Genomic DNA, 22,686 nt, shown 5'->3' with positions numbered 1-22,686 from the left:
AGCAGGATTCTCCTCGTCTGAAACTATTTCCCTGCACTTTGGAACTGTCATGTCAAACAGCAGCATGGTCCCACTCCTTACAGTATCTTAGAATGTTCTCAAAGTTCTCCGTAGTATATGATACATTTGAATCATCTGAAAATCTCCATGTTCATTTACTATTAAACAATTATGTTATAGAATTGTTGTGTTCTTGCCGCATTTGATTATTTGCATTTAATATTTTCTATATTTAATGCCTCAAGTGCCAAAAGACGTTAAGCTCAACCCATTATATGCAATAATTTTTAAATTTGAAGAGCAAAGAAAATGGATTGTCACATGCTGTACATGTATGGAATGTGTGTGTATATATACTGTATTATTCATGGATGGTGTATGTATGCATGTGTGTGTGTATGTATGTATGTATGCAGATAGGAAAAAGCAGGCACAGGCAACCATACAGGACCAGCAATAAGGATTAGTAAAGAGAGCTAATAGGATTCTTCTATCAAGTTATTTTTGTTTTAAAAGGCTCTAGTTTGCAGCACCACACATTTGCTTTTCTATTATGTATGTATGTATGTATGTATGTATGTATTTACGTACGTACGTACCAATACAATTGGGGTTGTTCACAGCACTCCGAGTATTAATAAGAAGACATTTAATTCAAGCCCTTAAAATACAAAAATGAAAACAACCATGCAATGTTTCAGACTACCATCTCTCCTTGACAAAACACAGCATCGGGGACAAACTTTTAGGTGCGTGCGACCGTGAGATCTCCATCCCTGGCGTGCTTGATAAATAGACCCAAGACTGTTTTTCCATGTTCAATTATGACATCGTTTTTAGTGCTGAATGTCCGGTGACAGTCAAGGAGAAATTGCAGTCACCTAGGTACCAGAGAATATAAGAGTGGAGTTAAAGCATGTAATTGCCAATCAGTAATTCTAATTTATGGTGTCAGTTCAGCTCTTTTTGATTTTGCTCCTGTTTCCAAGTGCTATAATTGTAAAACTTATTAAAATTATAATAAGATAAAATACATATATGGAAGTAATACATAATATTGCTTAATGTAGTCACTGTAGCCACTGCTTGATTTTACATTTACATTATAGTAGAGGAATTAACATACTAAATAAGAAATTGTCAATGAGACTGATTCAATGCCTTTTCTTTATTGCATGAATTAAGAATAAAAACATTATTCTCTAAAGTCTTGATATATTGAAGGTCACGATAATGTTCAACTCATGTCAGAAGCAAAGCAGTATAGACTAGGGCAACTGTTTTCCATCTTGCCATTGTAGGAGAATGAATGTAAAGTACAGAAATTATTGTTATTTCGTATTAGTAGGTTGTATACATAAACATTCCACTATACAGTATATGTCCTCAAGTACGAGAATATCTGAAGCATGTAATATATTCTGGATGAGCTACGTCAGGGTTCCAAGTGCTGTAATATTTCCATATACTTCATCTATAGGCTTGTACTGATTGGCCAAATACCAGACAGCAGTACCAGTGGTGATGATACTCCGTTAAATTCTACCTCTGATATCTTGTCATATTGATATCTTGTTCACCCTTTTTCATGCTGGTTTCCAATACATATAGCCAGTCTGATGGTCCACTTTGTCTTGGACTTTACATTTCAGTTTATGTTGGTGAATGATATATAAAAGTGCTTTTTACTTATATAGCATTGCTCCCCCCCACCCCTCTCTGGGAGATCTTGCTAAAGCTACAGGTGTCATGGTGCTTGTTAACTGTGAGGGTTCAGGAGAGATGAGCGTATGCGATGGTAAGGGGAAACAGGACAGGCTTTTGATGATTCTTCAGGCTCTTCTCATGGTGTCGGCGCCTCCAGTCATAGCAGGCTCCAGGTTTACTGGAGACAGTCCCCACCATGACAGTCTTCTCTCATACCTCTACCCAATAGACTGTAACTTAGGCAGAGGTATATAAAACAGGATTCTTTGAGGCAGCCACTGCAGTTATTACAGCGAATGCATAGATTATTTAGGATAGGTCCCAGACCTCTGGATGGTACTGGCCTTCTTGCAGTCTTGAAGCCTTGTCCTCTGTTCAGATCTCGGCTGCAGTCAGCCCCAGGAGAGAGAGAGAGCTGAACTGCATGTCTCCTCTACCCCAAGAGAGGGAGACCTCAACTGCATTTCTAGCCCAGGAGGGGGAGGGCTCAACTGACTATAATTTAGAACACTTCCTCCCTAAGGCACAGAGGGGAAGAGCACAAGGTCTGCACCATGATTGGCTGTACACAGATCCAGTTCACCTCCACTCCTGTCACTCAGAGACGCAGCATGGGGGGGTAAACCCCACAGAGTAGTCTGTCACTGCCTGTAGCTACTAGGACTTACGTGACAGGGGTTAGAAAGTATAACCTGGACCAGCCATGACTACACTTTATTATCTGTTCCTGATAAAGCTTCTGATAGAGACTGAAATGTTGAACTCTTAAAGTCAACATTTTTGTTTGCAGAGGAAGGCCTGTTGCTTTTATAGATATAAAATATTTATCTATGTTTTTGTGTATGTATTTGTATACATATATGTATATTGTGAATCCAGCAATAACCTATATATTGACCACCAATTAGTGATTAAATAAAAAATAATGATATAAATCGTGACACAAGATGTGATAATGGGCAATAATAAGGGAATAGTTATACAAATAAAATTAATTATGTCCAATGTATGGTAACCAATAAAGGTTCTTGCTAACGTGAAACGTTTGTAGATAATCCATGGGTCTGGGGCTGCTTCTTTAAAAGATGAATGAAATGAAATTCCAAAAACAAGAAGCTCATGCTCCAAGATTTGATGAAGTTAAGAAATACATTTATATAAATGAAAAACAAAAATGTTAACTCACAGGGTTAAAATGTAAATAAAGTAGTTATATAACTTATCAGGTTGAAAATACCAGACATCCATCTCATCAATGGTTTCAATAGATCCCAATTGAAGAGTAGGTAGAGATGATACTGGTGAGTAAACAGCTCACAAATCAGAGTAGATAGCCAGTATTCGGAGTGAACTTGAAGATGTTTATATCGGAGGGAAATATGATACAGGTAAGTATCACTACCATTCCAAATCCTGAGTCCGTAAAGCCATCCTGAGGCCAAACCAGATCTAGTTGCAGTTGGAGGACTACAGGTATACCGATAACGTACCCGATCAAGTGCAGTCAGCAGATGGTGTTTTCTCTTCCTCTGCGTTATTAGTCCAGGACCCAAACCATGCTCACACACTTTGCTGTGCAGATCCTCAGCCTCTTTATTCTGCAGGAAGGGTTTGGAGACGTAAAGAGCTGGCGTAGCTGACGTAACTCAAGTGATGTCTCAAAGAGGTGAATCCCAACTTGTTTCGTTACTAGGTGGACATCTTCATCAGGGTGGTCCAAGACCTCACTAATGGTGACAATATATATGGTTATGTTGCTAAGCAACAAATTGAATGAATGAAAAAAAAACATAATATAGCAACCATTACACCTAGGATAATTGTACAACCTAACTGATATATTGCAATAAAATCAATTGCCAGTAGAAATTGAATATAAAAAGAAATAACAATAAAACTGAAGAGATATAAAAATGAATAGCTGATTGAGACTATTGTAAAGCTTTTTGCAATAACACAGACAGGAAAAAACTCAGCATAAATGTGCAAATTAATGACATTTGAGTATAATTACTAAATACAAGGGTAATATTTGTTATGTAATGATAGTCAAAATTAAATGAAGAGCGATACGACAAAATTGATATATTAAGACAGAATGATTGAGGTTCAGGAGAGGCGGAAATAGAAAGGGCAATCAACTAGATTCCATAAGTTAATTATTTTAGTCTGGAATCAAACTATTTAACGTAATGATCCAGTGTTTCCCTTTTGCAGAGAAACTTGAATCTATCTGTTTCCAGAATAAATGGGGGAATACAGTATGCTCCAAGTCCATTAACTGTATTCCTTCAGGATTTTTGTTGTGGCATATAAAAAAGTGTTTAGGAACACTGTGGGTCATAATACCATTTTTTATGTTCCTCATGTGTATGTATGTGTATATCTGTATATACAGTATGTATATATATATATACATATATATATATATATATATATATATATATAAAAATATATATATATATATATATATATATATATATATATATATATATATAGCAAATTAAAAGATCACTTGTGAGCACAATCACAAGTCTTAGACAGGTCTGCAACCCTGCCTTTCACCATTATCACCAAGCATACAGTGCAGAAAGGGATTCTGGGAAATGAACGGTGGAGGTTTCTTGTTGCCTTTTTCACTCACCATAACTTAAAATGTGATGCTGTATAACCAACGTTTCGGTCCACACAGGGACCTTCATCAGTGCAATATGATGATGGAGTTCCTTGCGTGGACCACAACATTGGTAATAATTTTGAATATGTAGGGATGTAGCTAACCTAAATGTATCTGGTGCCAAACACAGTTATAGGAAAGCAGTGGTCATAGCACCTGAAGATTAATGCTGCAGGGGGTCCCATTCGGAAGCATGACCCCCCTGAGCACGATCGCGGCAGACCCTTTCTCTGGTGCTGGATACATTGACTCTTGCTACATATTTAATACTAAAATTACACTTGACCACTAACCATATAGTGCTGTATTTTCTTCATCACACCGATGTACTGTATATGTTCCATGAAAAGAGCCTACTTTTTGAGAGAGAGAGAGTAAGAGAAAGTGAGAGGAGTAAGAGAGAGCGATAGAGAGAGTGAGTGAGTAAGTAAGAGAAAGTGAGAGGAGTAAGAGAGAGAGAGTGCGGGAAAGAGAGAGAGAGTATAAATATAAAATCAGATGACGGCTGCACGCTTAGAGCATAATGAAAACAATCAAACGTAAGAAATACTTAGCAGGGAATGAGGTGCACACAGAGGGACGGTAATCACCAGCAAGTCCAATAGGTATAGAGCAACAAGAAGTCCGCAGAATACATATAGCAATAACAGATTTATTAATACATGAGGCATACCAATGTATCCGGGGCAACATTTTGGACCTCACATGGTCCTTACTCAAGCTTGAGAAAGGACCGTGTGAGGTCAGATACGTTGGTCTGGATACATTGGTTTGCCTCTTGTATTAATACATCTGCTATTGCTATATTATGGAGAGTCCTGCGGACTTCGTGTGTGTGTATATATATATATATATATATATATATATATATATATATATATATATATATTACACACCCAGTGTATGTATGTACTTCAGTATTAGGTGATACATTTTTTATTTGGACGAACAATTTGTCATAGGACAAGTTTCGATAGTTCTCCTCTCTTCGTCAGGTCAGCAATACTGGTATACAAAGAAATTTTTAACTAAAACAGAGGTTTAGATAAGGTGGGTGAGAAAGGGAAGTTTGAAGAAGGTGACAAGTAACAGCATGGAGGGGGAAGAGTATGCTGTGGGGTGGGGGGGAAGTTGTGGATAAGAACATTGGCATATTTTTCGTATTCCCTCTTGGTAGGGTTGTATGTGACCACTAGTGGTATGCGTGTGGTAGGTTCTCTCTGTCTGTATTGTAGTAGAGTAGGTGTTCTCGTGGGGCTTTTAGTGCAGATGTAATAGTTCTGGCAATAGTCTTTGGCTTTTATTCCTTCTGTCTGAACGATTCAGTCAGGGTTGTGAGATGCCTGTTTCTGTCTTCAGTGTCAGTGTCAAAGTGGTATCTTATAGCCTGTTTTGTATGAGTGGGATGGAAGCTGGAGTTGTGGAGGTAACTGCATCTGTCTATTGGTTTCTTGAATACAGAGGTGTGTAGTTTGCCATTTTTCAGTGTTACTGTTGTATCTAGAAAATTTACTTGGTTTGCCGAATAATCCATTGTCTATCTGCCAATGTTCTTATCCACAACTCCCTGCCCCCGCCCCCCCCCCCCGCAGCATTCCCTTCCCCCTCCATGCTGTTACTTGTCACCTTCTTTAAACATCCCTTTCTCACCCACCTTATCTAAATCTGTTTTTTTCTCTGCTTTCCAAACCTCTGTTTTAGCCATAGATTTCTTTGTAAACCAGTATTGCTTGACCTGAGGAAGAGAGGCGAACTCTCGAAAGCTTGTCCTATGACATACAGTAAATTGTTAGTCCAAATAAAAAAGGTATCACCTAATACTGAAGTACTCATTTATTCTGCACTGAAGCAACTGGACTAAAATGGCTATTTTCATGATAGATAGATATATAGATAGATAGATATACACACAGACACACTAAGAATTGGCTGGTTTACAGGTTTGAAATCTAAACTAAGCAAACTTTGAAGCCATTTTTAATACAGTACAGTACAGAAATTAAGGGGAAAAAACTCATAGGACTGAGCAATGGTTTTAATCAATACAAACCACAGAAATTCAAGGAGCAACTTGCAATCTTCCCCCTTAACTCACCTATTTCAAAATATTTACATTTTTATAATAGCCTACAACTGTATTGATCTTGGGCATTAATGACCAGTTTAAATAAAAATGTGCCAAGCAATAACAGTCAATGTTCAGTTTACATGACCCTTGATATACTGCCAAGCATGAGATGTCAATGTACAGGCAGAATTGTTTCAATTGGGGGCCCCCTCCCACAAAGGTCACATTTAATTACAAATACGGTATGTGTTTATTGAACAACTTTCCAAATTTTTTTTTAAATTCGGCAAATATTACTACAAACATTTTATTTATTTATTCATGTCTCGTTCTGTTTTTTTTTTTTTTATTTGCAAAGTCACAAATAGCATCATCAAATTCGATTTTACGAAGTATATCTGATTCGATTGTCCTCAAGGAATCAGCGTTCAAATTCGGTTGAAGCAGCAACTGCAGAGCTCGTTCTTAATGAGTTTTCTCATGATCTTTTTCCTTTGCAGTTTGCAGCCGTCATTGACAGGAAAATTCGCAGAGCAAAATTCAATATTAGGAAATGTTGACTCCATTTAGTCATGCTGCAATAGTTTTTTGTATTATTATTTTTAAAACATATTTCCGACAAATCCATTAAACTACTGTATCTATTCCATTAAAAAAATGTAGAAACATTATCTTTTAACATATATATTTTTTATAATAAAAAGTTAGGCTGTAATCATTATATTGTTGTAATGACACCAATTTTTTTTTTTTTTTTTTTTTAAATTGTGGAGTCTCTGAAAGGTCCGTGTCCCATGGAAGGTCTGGGTCCCATGGAAGGTTTGGGTCCCATGGAAGGTCTGGGTCCCATGGAATGTCTGGGTCCCGTGGAAGGTTTGGGTCCCATGGAATGTCTGGGTCCCATGGAATGTCTGGGTCCCATGGAAGGTCTGGGTCCCATGGAAGGTCCGGGTCCCATGGAAGGTCCGGGTCCCATGGAAGGTCCGGGTCCCATGGAAGGTCCGGGTCCCATGGAAGGTCCGGGTCCCATGGAAGGTCTGGGTCCCATGGAAGGTCCGGGTCCCATGGAAGGTCCGGGTCCCATGGAAGGTTTGGGTCCCATGGAAGGTTCGGGTCCCATGGAAGGTCCGGGTCCCATGGAAGGTCCGGGTCCCATGGAAGATCAGGGATCCTTGGAATGTTTGGAGCCCGGTTAGCCCATGCCTTTAAGATGGAAATGTGTACAGGTCACATTTTATATACAGTAATTTATTTTAAAAAAAAAATCAGGTAAAAGTGGCAACATTTTAAGCACTTTTAAGAACATTTTTCAAAAATGAGAAAGGTAATAAAGATAATAGAAAGGTCATAAAGAACATTTGAAGACATTCGCACATCTTCTCCTCTCATTCTGGACACATTTTCTCCTTTCCTTTTTGCGCTGTTTTTCTTCCAGCTCACGTCTTATTCTTTTCCTCCATCTGATTTTTTTGGGTGACTACAAGTCAAAAATGAAAATATATGAATGACGGTGTACATTTGCACTGCATTACAATAATATTAATGCAACCTTTACAATTTTATTTTGACAATTGCTGAACAAAGTGTGTTGTGTAAAGTGTATAGTACCTACGTTAGTGCAAGTGACTTGCATTGTACTGTGCCATCTCCTGTAATATGGAATCTGTTTTATTTCCACATCACGTCGGCACCCTGCTGTCCTCTGAGCTCTTTCTGTTAAGATCCGCAGAAAACAAGAGTATAAGGGCTTTTTAGGAGAATTATGAGACAGGTCAAAAGTTCACAGAGAAGGTCGTTAAAATGGGTAAGATGCTCACAATATGGAACCAGAAATCCAAAGGTGCAATTTATCATAGAATCTCTGACTTTTATCATTATTCTATTGAAGGCCAATAGTAAAGATGAAGTATGCATGTTCTCCATTCAGAAACCCTGTTATATCAGCATGCTCATAGGTTCTCGAAAACTATATTTATAATGTAAATATAGGGTTCACACACAGTAAATTATTCATATAATGTATATCGCACTAAAAATATTAGTGATCATGTAAAATATTCTGAATCATTGTACAGTATAAAAAACGTAGGAGAAAAACAGAGCACTAACAAATGGAACAATCAAAGAAAGAGTGCGGTTTCCATAAAAATTGTATGAATATTTATCAGTCATGAAGACAAAAAAAATGCAGGTGTCACCCCACCTATGCTTTTTTGCGCCATGGCGCTTTATCAAGGTGCTTTGAACTTCATTGTACATTATGGCTGAACATACAAGTCTCCCAATATGAGACAAGGTAGGCAGTACCTTGCACAGGCAAGGAGAGAGGGGAATGGAAGCCTTATTAAGGGAGAAGGCAGGTGTGAGGAATCCAGCTCAGGAAGAGGCTGACTTCCTGCCTCGTGGCCATGTTGGTAGAGGCAGCGAAGTCAGAAGTCATCCATGTTCCTCATAGTGAAATGCTGCAGCTAAGTAAGATTATATTACTACTGATGCAGCGGCCGTTATTCGAACACATCTCAGCGCCGATTTTGAGTTTTCTGCTGTTCCCCACGCAGCATGAAACACGGCTAATCGCCCCAGGCACCCGTGCTTATCGCGGATGTTTTGTTTGAATTTCATGGATTCTGTTTCTTTGTTTGCAATAAAATGGATGAATTGTAATGTGTACAGTACTGTGCTACTGTTGCAAACACAGGGTAGGTAGCGCTAACTATATATGAAGAAATTAACCCTTATATGAGGAATAACCCTCACATAGGGGGCTGCCTAAATACTAAAACTGACCCCCTGGTCAGATGACAGTAACAAGAGAAGAATAAAGTATTAAAAAGGCGCCGGCAGGTAAAGGATATATTCACCAACAGGAAGAACCGAAATGGATTCCAGGCTGTAGAGATGTGCTTAAAGGAAATATAAAAAAACACAAAACATAGTGTAATACTGTAAATAAAGGACAAACAACATATAGTATACACAACTACTAAATTAATATGTATCAGCTGAGATCATGGGTGATTGGGATTATAAAAAACATTTAATAAAATTGATTATAAACACTGGACATAAAAAACATATACAAATCATATAAACAAAAATTTAAATATTAACAAATGTTAGGACAATTGGTATGGGACCGGTATTCCACTTCACCAGATGAACTGCCCACTCACCGGACGAAAGATAAAAACAGGCGGTGGATATATCTGAGAGTATCCCCTCTCTTTTCAGCTCACACAGCTACTGCACCGGATTCAGGGCCAGGATGATAGCTGCACACGCCAGGCTGCGTGTGTTTTACTCTCCCTTGGCGCTCATTTCTCCTCGCAGCTGGTGGCAGGTTCACCGCAGCAGATTCGTGCTGATCTTGACAATGAGTTTAAGCCGATAAACAGCTGATTCGTCTCGGCACTGGAAACAGCTCAGGCGTAGCGATCTGGGTCCCACCAAATTAACCCTACACGTTTCGAGAGCAAGCTGCTCTCTTCCTCAGGGGTTCTACAAATGTGTCCCATAATGTCCTCTTTTATAGGAGTCCAATTAGGTCCAATAAACACCTTGATTAAATTGCTGCACATGCGCATTAGGTAATATGTGGAAAACAATGTCCATTTGTCCGCACATGCGCAGTACTGCTTGATAGCAGAAAATAAAAATACAAAGTTAAAGTAACGATCTCAGCTGATTAACTAACATATAACAACAAATAATGTGATGAGTGTATTAGCAAATATATGTGCTATAAATAAATGTGCTATCGATATGTGACATAATAAATAATAAAATCTAATCTAAGCTATGTTATGTGGTGTGTATATATGATCTAATAATGTGAATATAATTAGTATATATTGTGGTTGGTAGTTGGACTTAATTCTGTGGTATATATATATAACTAAACTAGTGAATGAGTTAAAGTGATACTGTTATGCTAATTATTAAACTTAACAATTATTAATAATAATACTGAGTGTAGTGCCTATTTATTGTAGGTAGTTGATTATATTTTGAATATGTGACTTTGGGACTTTATAATAATAAAAAAAAAAAAGTGATTGTATTACTGTTAAACCTTTAAACCAAGTGAATAAAGTGCTTTAATAAGTGTTGAATATTTACTTATAATATTAAGGTGATTTGTGCTTACAAAGTGTGTTTTGGATTACATACATTTAGCATTTACATATTTAAACATTAAGACAATAATCCATATTAAAATTATCTGGAATCCAAAATTTATATAATAAAAATTATCACAATAAAAACCATTGATATGAAAGAAAAGAACAGAACAAACTGGACAAATGACACCTTGAATTAATTTACCAAAAAGGATTTTAAGTCGAAGTCAACGTTGAGGCCTAGTGGGGATAGGGTCCGTAGTTCGTATATCCAATAGGACTCACGTCTCCCCAGTAGGCTCACAGCGTTTCCTCCTCTCCAATTTGGAACGATGGTTTCAATTGCCATACATTTCAAACCAGTGGGATCTTGATTGTGCACTTGCTGAAAATGATGCGATACGTTGTGCGTTGTTAACCCTCTCTTGATATTATATATATGTTCATATATGCGTCTTTGGACACGTCTAGTGGTCATACCCACATATTGCAGACCACATGGACACTCCAATAGATATACTACAAATGAACTTTTACAAGTGATGTGTTGTTGAATTAAATAATTTTTGGATGGCTTGTTTGATGTGTAGTTGGATGTTCTTATACTATATTTGCACGCAGTACACCTATGGCATGGGAAATATCCTTTATTTATGACAGTGTTACGTAACTTTGTTTGTAAAGATGGGCAGCTAGGAGCTAATTTGCGTCCGATGTTTGGTGCTCTAGTAAATACAATCTGAGGATATTCTGGCAAAATGCCCTCAAGTTCTTTATCTTTTTTTAGAATAGGCCAATATTTTTTAAATATTTTCCTTATATTTGGTGCCATCTGGTTGTATTGTGTTATAAAGCTAAGATTAGCAGATTTATTTATAACCTTATTTTTATATTGCAGAAGGTTAGATCTTTCCATTGCTGCCACTTCTGTTATCGTTTTGTCAAGATCTTTAGAAGAATATTCTCTTTCCAGAAATTTTTTCTTTAAATCTTTAGCTTGATTATGGAATGTTTCGACACATGAACTGTTTCTTTTTAATCTAATAAATTGTCCTTTGGGTATATTTTTAACCCAAGATGGGTTATGGTGACTGCGTGCATGTAGGTAATTATTTGCCTGAACTGGTTTAAAGTAGGTGCGGGTTTCTATTTGGTCATTAATAGCCGAAATGAGTAAATCCAGATATTCTATAGATGTCAGACTAGAATTAAAAGTGAATGTCAAATTATATGTGTTATTATTCATGTACTGTTTAAATTTTTCTAAGTGCTCTAAAGTGCCTGACCATATAAAAATGATATCATCTATGTAGCGCCGCCACAGGACCAAATCCGCTCCAAAAGGGCAACTGGACCATATGTGATGTTCTTCCCAGCTGCCCATAAATAAATTTGCGTAACTGGGAGGGAATTTGGTACCCATGGCGGTGCCACATACCTGTAAATAATATTGTGTCATAAAATTAAAAAAATTGTGATTTAAAATAAACTGAATACCAGAAATTATAAATGATTTTTGTTCTGTGGAAACTGTTGGATCCTTATCTAATGCATCAGAAATAGCTTTACATCCATGTGCATGGTTTATAACGGTGTATAAAGAATTAACATCAGCTGTGACAAAATGATAATGTGACTTCCATTGGATGTCCTTGAGGGTCTGCAATATGTGGGTAGTGTCCCTTACATAGGAGGGCAACTGCACAACGTATGGTTGGAGTTTATTATCAATATACTGGGATAAATGTGAAGTTAAAGATTGTATACCCGATATTATCGGTCGGCCGGGGGGAAATTCCAAATTTTTATGAATCTTGGGAATGATATAAAACAAAGGAATACGTGGATATAAATTATAAAGAAAATCAAACTCCTGTTTTGTGATTATTTGTTGATCTAAACCTTTTGTCAGAAACTTACAAAGTGATTGTTGATATTGAATGGTGGGGTCAGAGGTTAGGGGTTGGTAGGCGGACACATCTCCCAGAATCCTAAGAGATTCTTCGATGTAGTATGATTTGTCCATAATGACCAACCCCACCCCCTTGTCAGCAGGTTTTATAATAATCGCATCATTTTCCTCAAGTGCACGTAGGGTGTTTTTATCATCTACACTGAGGTTATCATGTTTGATTTTAAAATTACGGCTTTGAACTTCAATATCATCAGTGACCATTTGGGCAAATGTATCCACATAGGGACCACTCACAAATTTGGGGAAGAACGTTGATGGATTTTTGAATATTTTATTCTTTGAGGATGCGGCAGAGATGGGTAGTTGACTATTTCCATCTGTTCTAGTTAACGCATCCCTAAAAAAATATTTCTTGAGGCATAGCTTTCGTACATAGCGTTGAATATCTATGTACAACTTAAAGCTATCAGGGCCTGTTACTGGAGCAAAAGATAATCCTTTAGATAATAATTTTTTCTCTTTTGCTGTAACAAGGTATTTACTAATATTAAATATGTTATTGTGTGTAGATTTTAATTTTAATGTTTTGTTACCTTTTCCATTCTTTCGCCCTCCTCTCGTTCCTCTAAGGTGTTTTTTCGTTTTTTGTTGTGTGCGTCCCTTGTGGGCCCGTCTCTCCCTAATAAGTCCCTTATTGCTTCTTTGGCATTTTTGGTGTCCTTGGACTGTGCTACTGTGCTACTGTGTCAATTTCATGTTTTTAAAAGCCAGAACACTAAAATTCGTTATTCTGCACTCACCGCGCTCGCATCTTAGTGCGGGAAGGCTGGAATTCATCCCGCGGTTTCAAATCGGGATTCCGATGTACATGACGCGTGAAGTGTTTGAATAACGGCCACTACATCAGTAAGTGTAACACATTATTGTTACAGCCTTCAGCGTAATTGAGTCTGCTGTTTGGAACACAGCAACAGATCTGTTTGTGATATTTTGTTGCCAAAGGACAGAGCTCAAAGAGGTGTGTGCGAGAGCCTGTTTCAAAAGAGGAAGTGAATATGATTTTCTAAATGGTTGCTACAGCAACCAAAGGATGATCAGTACATAAAAAAAAATATATATTAAAAATGTCATTAGGAGTTTAAAAAAATGCAGACAGTATTATCTAATATTACAGAACTGATGTATTTTAAAAAAAAAAAATAGGATTTTTCACATTTTGCTGCTTTAGTTCCAAATAACATAAGCGTTATGTCTGTCTCCTGAAATATGGGTTTTGAGGGAGCAGATACATAGGATATATGCTAATTTAAGTAATTTAAATATAGTTTGCTTATCCATATTAGCATATATCCCAGAGTCCTCTGTTGTGCTCCATTTTGTACACGGGTGTCTCTCCACATGTTGTACAGATGTAGTAAGACTTACTGTTTTAGATTGCGGCCCTTTGGAGAATAGCTCTGCAGTGGTTCATGCTTTTGAATGGGACCTCACAGTGTTAATCCTGTTGGACCATAAGAGGAGAAACTGATACTAACCTTTTAGATTAGCTACCCAGCTGCATCGAGGATGCTGGACAATGTTAAATCTCCTGTCCAGCCCCCTTGATAACCGAATATGATTCCATAATATTCCCCCTCATTATGTAGAAACCCATATTTGGGCATCTACATCATCCAGGGGGCGGAACAGACCGGAGACTGCTTCTTATCTTCAGAGCTGCTGGGGACGGCACACAGAGATAGGGATGAAGACAGCGGTGAAACTTCTCCACAAGGTTAGTATCGGCTTCTCTCATCTAATGACCCATCAAGTGAGGGATTAACACTGCGGGGGTCCCATTCAGAAGCATTCACACTCACAGGGTTAATCCTCCTGGGCCGCAAACCTTACTGTTTTTGGTGCCAAGGACAGGCCTCGGATTTCAGCATGTTGGACTGTGGCACCGAAAAAAGTAAGTCCTACCAAATCTCTATAAAGTTGTGTTTGGGAAGGTGTATTTATCTCTTGGGAGTATTTCTCCCCCTCACCTTACCCTTCACCTCCCCCTCCCCCTTCCCCTCTTCCTCCTTCCCCTCCTCCCCCTTGCCATCCTCCCATCCCCTTCCCCTTCTCCCTGTCCCCTTCCCCTCCTCCCTGTCTCCTTCCCCTCACCTCTTTTGCATGGCATTAGCACTAATGTCCAATATACTTAGTGAAAAGCTGGCTATGGCTTAAAGGAGCATTTAACTTTGTGTTAATGAGCTTTGAAAATATCCTTTACCATTTTAACACCTTGTTAATGTTAATAACGGAGCTCTGTGAATCTGTTCAAAAGATAATGAGGTGCAAAACCAGGGCAACACTCGTGTATAAACAGCACCCGATTTGTCCAAGAAGAAAATTTCATTTATTTTTATTGGATTTTTTTTGTATAGTGTGCAGTTTTTGCACTGAACTTTGCTACCAACAGAAATAACAAGATACTTGTAGTGTAAGTAATGTACATTGTTACAACAAAGCATTTACTCATAATGCTGTATGTGTATTTATCTAAACACAATTTATTATTACTTAATATGCTGAGATCTTGGCCTTCTTCTTTGTTTTATCATCTTCAAACGTATCTTCTTATTACATTGGGCCTGGCATGCCGAGATGTGCGTTCCTATCCAAAATGCAGTCGCCACATTTTAAGTCTTAATTTCCCAATTCACTTTCTTACAAAATGTTTCACCAAGCTTCAAAGGGTTAATAATGTCATGAAGTTAGTTTTAGAGGTTGCAATTTTGCAAGCTTTCAGTGAAATATCTTATTTATAGTTCCAACATTAAACAAATCAAGTGGGTTTTTTTTGTTTGTTTTTTAGATAATGAGTTTAAGCAAATCCTGTGACTTTAGTATATTACTCTAAGGTAAATTACTGTATTGTTATTATAATGATAATTACTGCAAAGTGTATGTATGTGTGTATATATATATATATATATATATATATATATATATATATATATATATATATATATATATATATATATATATATATATATATATATTGACAGAAATATAGACAGCGCCCTTCACACACTACACCTAAATTGCTGCAGTACTGATAATTGTGGCAAATGTTTGCACCAGGTAGATTAGCTTAATATAAAATGGTTAAATCAATAATGTATGGCATGAATTACATATATAACTTGCCTAAAAATTAGATAAAAAACAAAAAGAAGTGTGCATACAGTTACAAAAATAATAAAAAATAAAAATATAATAAAAATAAATTTGCTAAATAAATTGCAAAAAATGACACAAATTGTGTCATAGGACTAAACTAAACAAAAAATACAAGTAAAATAGGCTCATTAAAAAATCAAAATTGTGGACACATAAAAAACAATATGAAAAAATGAGCCAATATGAATGATTATAAAAAGAGTACTTAAGGCCTCATAAAGTCCATGATAAATAGATTGCAAAAGTCCAGGCTGCTTCTTCTTGGGCTCACCAAACTCCCACAGTACCTATTAGAGAAAAAAAAAAAAAAAAAAGCGCCCGATCCTTGTGTAATATCAGATGAAATTTTTTTAATATATCATGGACAAGACAATTGCACACTTACAATTTGTCCGATAAAATAAGGCATATTATGGGACCAGCCCATGCACCAATTGAAGACTCCACGTCACCTCTGTGTGTATAGGTATCCACAATGGTTCCAGATCTTGTGTCTGTATCAGCCGCTGTCTCCAAGATGAAAGTTCTTTACTTTGGGAGCGCTTATTACGCACTCCGTCTGAATCAACAAAATACTGGGTGCAAATCCTATAAAATAATTTAGGCAATACGATACCGCATCAAGATGAAATATCAGAGGCAGCACTCCAAATGGTAATCAAAGTATTGTATTAAATCAACAAGACATCATTCCAACATTTTGGTCCACAAACAGGACCTTTATCAAGGTGATGTGATTTACAGAGTGAGAACGGACACACATATATACCTAAAAACCCATTAAATGTACAGGTGCAAGAATTAATCTACTTAATCATTACTCCCATCCATGTTGTTTAACCCCTTGTGTACCTGTCAGCAACTGGACTGTTGCTGTAGCTCTAGATTAACTGCGTGCTTCTGACACGCGTTAATGGTTAATGGAACGCAAGGAAATCTCCATTAGGAACCAACTGCGCATGTGCGAGGCTTCGAAATCAAAAGATGTATAAAACAGCCATTATTTAGCTATTTCAATGATTGCTCACGTAGGAAATACATCTAGGTATAATAAGGAACACTCACGTAAATCTTGCAACTATCCAAAAGCATCAGGTAAGCGAGAAATAACGAAGGTGCCAAAGCGGGACCAACTGCGCATGCGCGAACCGCCGAGGGGTGAAAAATAAATAGATAACTAAAGAGTCTGTTACTTAAAGGGACACGCATATCCTGCAGCAAACTGCGCATGCGCGACCATTAGATTAATGCCAACAGTCATAATAGCTGCCACAAACTATAGAAACAGCACTCATAGGTGATGTAAACATATTTGTACCACCAAAATTCATCAAACCCCTGATAAGCAACATGAGGGAACACATGGATCTCAACATACAGCACCTGAACAAAAACACCTAAAGTGATAGTAAAAAACATCATAAAAATGTGAACATACATGATGATGTATACTGGCAAGATATATAAAAAATAAATAAATGAAGTACACAATTCCCTGTTCTGACCCTGACCAGAGAAAAAACAGGTCATCAATGTAACGAAACAACCTGAGTTTGCTGCTACTAATGGATGTAATTTTACGCAAAAATTACTTTAAATTAAAAAAAAAAAATATTTACAGCTCTGGGGTACAGCGATGGGGTCCAACATGGCCCCATCGTACGCGAATCTGTGCATGGATTCGTATGAACAGAAACATTTTTTTGGGGAATCAGTTATATAGCCAACACATTGTTAGGTTGTTTCGTTACATTGATGACCTGTTTTTTCTCTGGTCAGGGTAAGAACAGGAATTACTAGCCTTTGTTGACTTGTATTATTGTTATTATAATGATAATTACTGCAAAGTGTGTATATATATATATACACACTTTGCAGTAATTATCATTATAATAACAATAATACAAGACACTCAGCAGCTAACATTTGTGGGAGATGCATAAATCATCAAGCCTACAGTATATCTGTAGCCGCACAACTGCATAAAATGAATATGAATAACATGCTTTTGTGTACATTTACTTTATTTGGTTAACAGTCTAGCATTTACAGGATGTACTTCATGGACTTTAAGTCATGTAAATAAATGACTTGCAATTTGTAAAATCATTTTGTAAATAATTGTAGTTAATTTTGTTTGTAAAGAAAACACAGTTTTTTTGGCAAATGACAAAAGGAGCATGAAATTGGGAAATTATTTTTGAGAATGGCCAGAACAATTAACTGCCTTTTAAACAGAAAACAAGGGGAGGGTTGGGGAGTGATCACAGGGCCACACAAAAAGTAACAGTAAATTTATTAAAAGTTAGATTTTATAATATGTAGGTGTGCAGTTAGTGAATTCTTTAGGGGACTCATTCATTTTGTGTTCCCCTTCCCCCTCTTTTTGCCTTTTAAACAGAGCTGTAATATTTTTTTACATAATATATTCTGTACGTAATATTTCAGCCACAAATTATTTTCCTTCATTGGTTATTAAACAATATATTGAACTGCTACACATCTGAATTAATGAGTTTACAATTAGCTTTATTGTTAAATTAGGAACACACTTTCATTGTAGTTAGTATTGCTGTGAACAGTTCATGTTTTAATGTGTGTATAGAGGTAGCAGACATTATTACACCTGCTGGCGTATTAGTCCCACCCCTTTTCACCTCCATCCTTTTTTCGCACATGGTTGCTCTCACGGACGCGTTGGGTGTGTCCCACTACAATGCGTCAATGGGAGCCATAACGCCTGCTACATCTGTACCATGCTCTCCAGCCGCAGCTCATGGAGTAGCAGTAGTACAGAACAGGGAGTAGATCTGGGATATTATGGGAGTGTCATAGAATCTTACGAACCTATTTCACAACTTGACCCTTTGGATGCCTGAAGACCTTCTAGGATCGTGACCAAGAGGTAGAGGTCATGTGGTTGCCCCTGGCCCCCAGTGACATGAACGGAAGGGGCGGGGGCTTCACTTCTGTTCATGTTTACGGGATGTCCCCTGACATGCCAGCCCTCATGACTAGAGCTGTACATACTGTTCTGGATTCCATTTGCAAAAATGTTTCAGAGAAATGTTCACCGACAGGACTGTCTCTTGTTCCTAGTGTGATGCTATGGTGATGCAGATTCATTCTCCCTTTCCCATCTTACCTATGTAGTAGCAGCCCCCTGGGCATTTCATGCACATGATAAGGTTCACGACATTGCTGGAGGAACAGGTGAACCTTTTTGATTTTGTGTGTGGTATTTGTATTGTGCCCGCTGTGTGGAGCATTGCGCAGGTTTTCATCTTACGTCCTCGCATGGTCTTGTCCTGCATTCAGTTGTATTGTTGAATACTTTACTCCTCACCATAATTTCCTTGATATTATGAGGTTGTCTGTATGATAATAAGAGTATTTCAGGGAAGACCTGCTGCAGTCTTGAATCTTCCTGGAGAATCGGTTGTAGTTCCCTGGCGATCTTGCGTAGGGCAAGTAGGTATGGGTTATATTTGACCACCAAAGGTACCCTGTCGCTTATCTCTTTCTTTTTGTACACAAGGAGAACACTTCTTGATATTCTGGAGGCTTTGTGGATTTTCTGGTCTACAATTCTGTGGTTATATCCACGGTTTATGAAATCCGATCGCAAGGCTGTAATCCACTGGCCTCTGTCTGCTGTGTCGGAGCATATCCGGTTGTATCGTATGGCTTGTCTGTAGATGGTTGCACGCTTAGTGTGTATGTATGTATGTATGTATATTTATAGGTGTAATTACTAGATGGAGGTCCAGTAAAAGAGAGACAGCACACAGATGGTTAAAGTCCAAGAAGTGTATTAAACATACAGGGTATTTTTGCGTTTTTTTAGTGATTTTTATTGGTTGTTTGGGTGATGGTATGCACATTGGTGAGGGTATTAGTATCTGTCACGATCATTTGACCACTGCACCACCCTGAGAACGGTCCCTCTCCGTGAACCGAAACGTTGGTTGCATTGACCTGTATGTTTAATACACTTCTTGGACTTTAATCATCTGTGTGCTGTCTCTCCATTACTGGACCTCCACCTGGTAATTACACCTACTGTATTTATATTGGATAAGCATCAGGACTTACTGGAGTATGTGTGTGTGCCAACTACTGTTCTATTACTTATGTGTGTATGTATATATAATGTGTTAACCTGTAGAATAATGGCCACTATCTCTGGATACCTTTAATACAGTATCTGCCAAATATTATATAAGATGATAGAACTGTTTATAGAAGCGCACTGCTGTCTGAAAACTAGATGAAACCTGTACATTAGTTTAATTCATTGCAGATCCGAAGGCATCTAAAGGGCCTTTATTTATGCCCTCAACATCATTTTACAAGAAAGGATTCTGATTAACAGAAACAACTATTGAACATGCCAGACTAAAATACTTTGCTCAGTAGTAGTCTCTATGCCTAAATGTTTAGTGTCATTAATTTGAATGGAGAAGAACTTTCCTCTAATACAGTAGGAGCTATTGTTCCTGATTTCACTATTTCTGCTCCTCAAATACTGTACTGTAAAATTTTCATTGTGATATGTTTAAAACTCTGCAGGAATTATTTGTGTTATAAACTGTTGTAACCCTCTTTCCTGCTGACTAGACAGGCTACTGATGCTGTATATACTGTACCTGCTGGCACACCGAGATCTGAGCTTCCGCTAACTGGGAGCCTGGGGCAACAATAGTAAATGGCAGCGCCTCCACTTGCCCAGGATCCCCTAGATGTGAGATTCCCCTGGACAAGAACAATAATAACAAACCACAAGTATATGTAACAGTTTACTATCTATATATACGTTGGGCCTAATAACACATATGCATGAAATAACATTAGCGAACATACACACTTATATAGCAGTTATAAGCTTGAATGACATATACATATATAAGAATGATATAGCTGTATACCAGTATTTCAGAGTGCACCCACTGTGCAAGTGTCCCTTCCCCACCACCGTGTGCACCCTACACCGTGTCCAATGTACTGGACCAGTCCCTTGGTCACTTAACCTTTAGTGTCCCCAAGAAACCCACCCCCCAAGACGGGATCAGCGCCTGTAGGTACCGGTGTTGGTGCACTTTATAATAATACCTGCCGGGCGCTCCAGCACCTGGTCGCTGATACTTCGAAAAGGATCCGCAAATCCAGCGTCGTCTCTCACGAGTAGTTCCTCACTGTCAGGGAGATCTCTCACGAGGCTTGACTCCGCAATGCAATTTGATCCCAAACTACAGAGCACCTTGTAGCTCAGGAAGATGCTGTGTCCCTGACTGCTACTATCAGTAAATGGGTAAAGTCCATATCTAGGGCTGTTACCTGCAGTACCACAAGCTGGTGGTGACTCAGGGCCTACGCTGGGGCCTAGGGGAATATTCTGGCCTATGCAGGGGGTCACTGACCCCCTGCACTACACATCTCCTCTCCCCTTGCCTCCCAGCACCAACTGACACCAACTGCCTGCTTTCTACAGCGCGCGGAATGTTTCAGAATCAGAGAGCAGAGAGAACTGACAACCCCCTTGGCTGCTGTGACCACCTGGTATCCCAAGTCCCTGAGGCTCATGGGACTTGTACAGTGGCGGCCGCCTTTACTCTAAAGCGGCTGCCACCGCGGGAATTTTAAAACCGCGGAGGCGCGCGGCTTCTTTTCGGCCGGTTTCCCGCGCCTCGGGCGCTTTCAATGATAAGCGCCATTAGCGCTTATCTGTTGACGCGGCCGCCGCGCGGGAAACTCCGTTCAAATCGGAAAAAAGCCCCGCATTTAACCCGGCAAGCTTTAGAATAAAGCTGGCTGGGACAGTAGTTCCACACAGAGCCTTCCCTGGTTATGTCCGCCGCTGGGGATGCTCCTATCTAAAATGGCCACCTCTCCTGTATCACTGCGCATGCACAACTCTATCTGTAGGGGCCGCCGCAACTATCGCACTACTGCGCATGCACGAATCGCGCATAACATGGCGGCGCCCTGAGCCAATACCCCCGGGAGTCCCCGGTGCCGCGGCCGCCCCGGCAGCTCCCACTAGCACCAGGGTAAGAAGGGGTGGTACCGGAGGACGTGGCTACATCAGGAAAACACGATATTTTATACAGCGTGATGGGATGGGCGATTTAACCTAATAGAACGAAAAAAACGAATATCAGCTCCAAAAGCAAAAAGGTAAGTGAAATCAAATAACAGTCTTTTAAATTGATAATAGCAATGTCCGGTACATATAAGTATAGATGCAGGGAGAGGGGAGAAAAACCAAGGGGTTAAGCAAGGTATAAGAAGCGGGGTACTTACAGAGAGGTTGGATTCCTACCAGGCTGTGTGACCCCCTGAAAAGCTTCACCTTACCCCCGTCTCCTTCCAAATGAAGTGGTGTAGAGCCGCACGCTCACAAGGTGTCACCACTAATCCATTCCTCCCACAACAATGGTGAAACTGGTGGTGTCCTCCGATCCAGGCAGCAACAGAACCAAAAAATGATCGAGTGGATGAATCTTTGGCCTATTAGGTTTAATCGAAACAAAAAAAATGATCGAGTGGACTATCGCTTGCTATGAAAAGAAGTTGGGGAACTCACCAGATATGAAGGTTAAAAAAGTCTTTAATGAAAACTACATAAAATGACAAAACTCCTCCTCCCACATGTTTCACGCCCACTATGGCGCCACAGTAGGCGTGAAACATGTGGGAGGAGAAGTTTTGTCATTTTATGTAGTTTTCATGTAGTTTTAATATTTAAAAATAATAATGCATTGATTTGGTACAGTCTTTCTGCATGCACTTGGATATTTTTGGGGATCCTTACGATGTAGCTTAACTCTTTGGATACAGGAAGGGCCGGGGCAACACAGTGGAAATTGTGAGTTATTTTATAATGCCTAAATAGAATAGTGACTCTCTCCAGTAATCTTCACTCACAAAATGTTCACTGGCGTGACTGACGTTCCGTTTTGGAGCCCATACTGAACAGACGCTT

General features: G+C 38.6%; 1 protein-coding gene and 1 long non-coding RNA gene across 4 annotated transcripts in view; one reads left to right on the top strand and one right to left on the bottom strand.

The window, feature by feature from the left end:
- Nucleotides 1-22,686, top strand: part of GRIN2A (glutamate ionotropic receptor NMDA type subunit 2A) — a 1,360,048-nt gene that overhangs the window by 355,488 nt on the left and 981,874 nt on the right. The gene's annotated exons all lie outside the window — the stretch shown is intronic.
- LOC142463078 (uncharacterized) lies at nt 1,232-21,152 on the bottom strand. The gene is made up of 3 exons (XR_012787363.1): nt 20,814-21,152; nt 4,678-4,740; nt 1,232-3,434 (listed from the first exon to the last, which is right to left on the bottom strand). It is a non-coding gene; the product is annotated as an uncharacterized LOC142463078 (long non-coding RNA).

Source organism: Ascaphus truei, chromosome 11 (genome assembly GCF_040206685.1).
Source record: "Ascaphus truei isolate aAscTru1 chromosome 11, aAscTru1.hap1, whole genome shotgun sequence".
NCBI lineage: Eukaryota > Metazoa > Chordata > Amphibia > Anura > Ascaphidae > Ascaphus > Ascaphus truei.
Note: the sequence above shows the minus strand (reverse complement) of the source record. Positions and strands in the feature narration are given on the sequence as shown.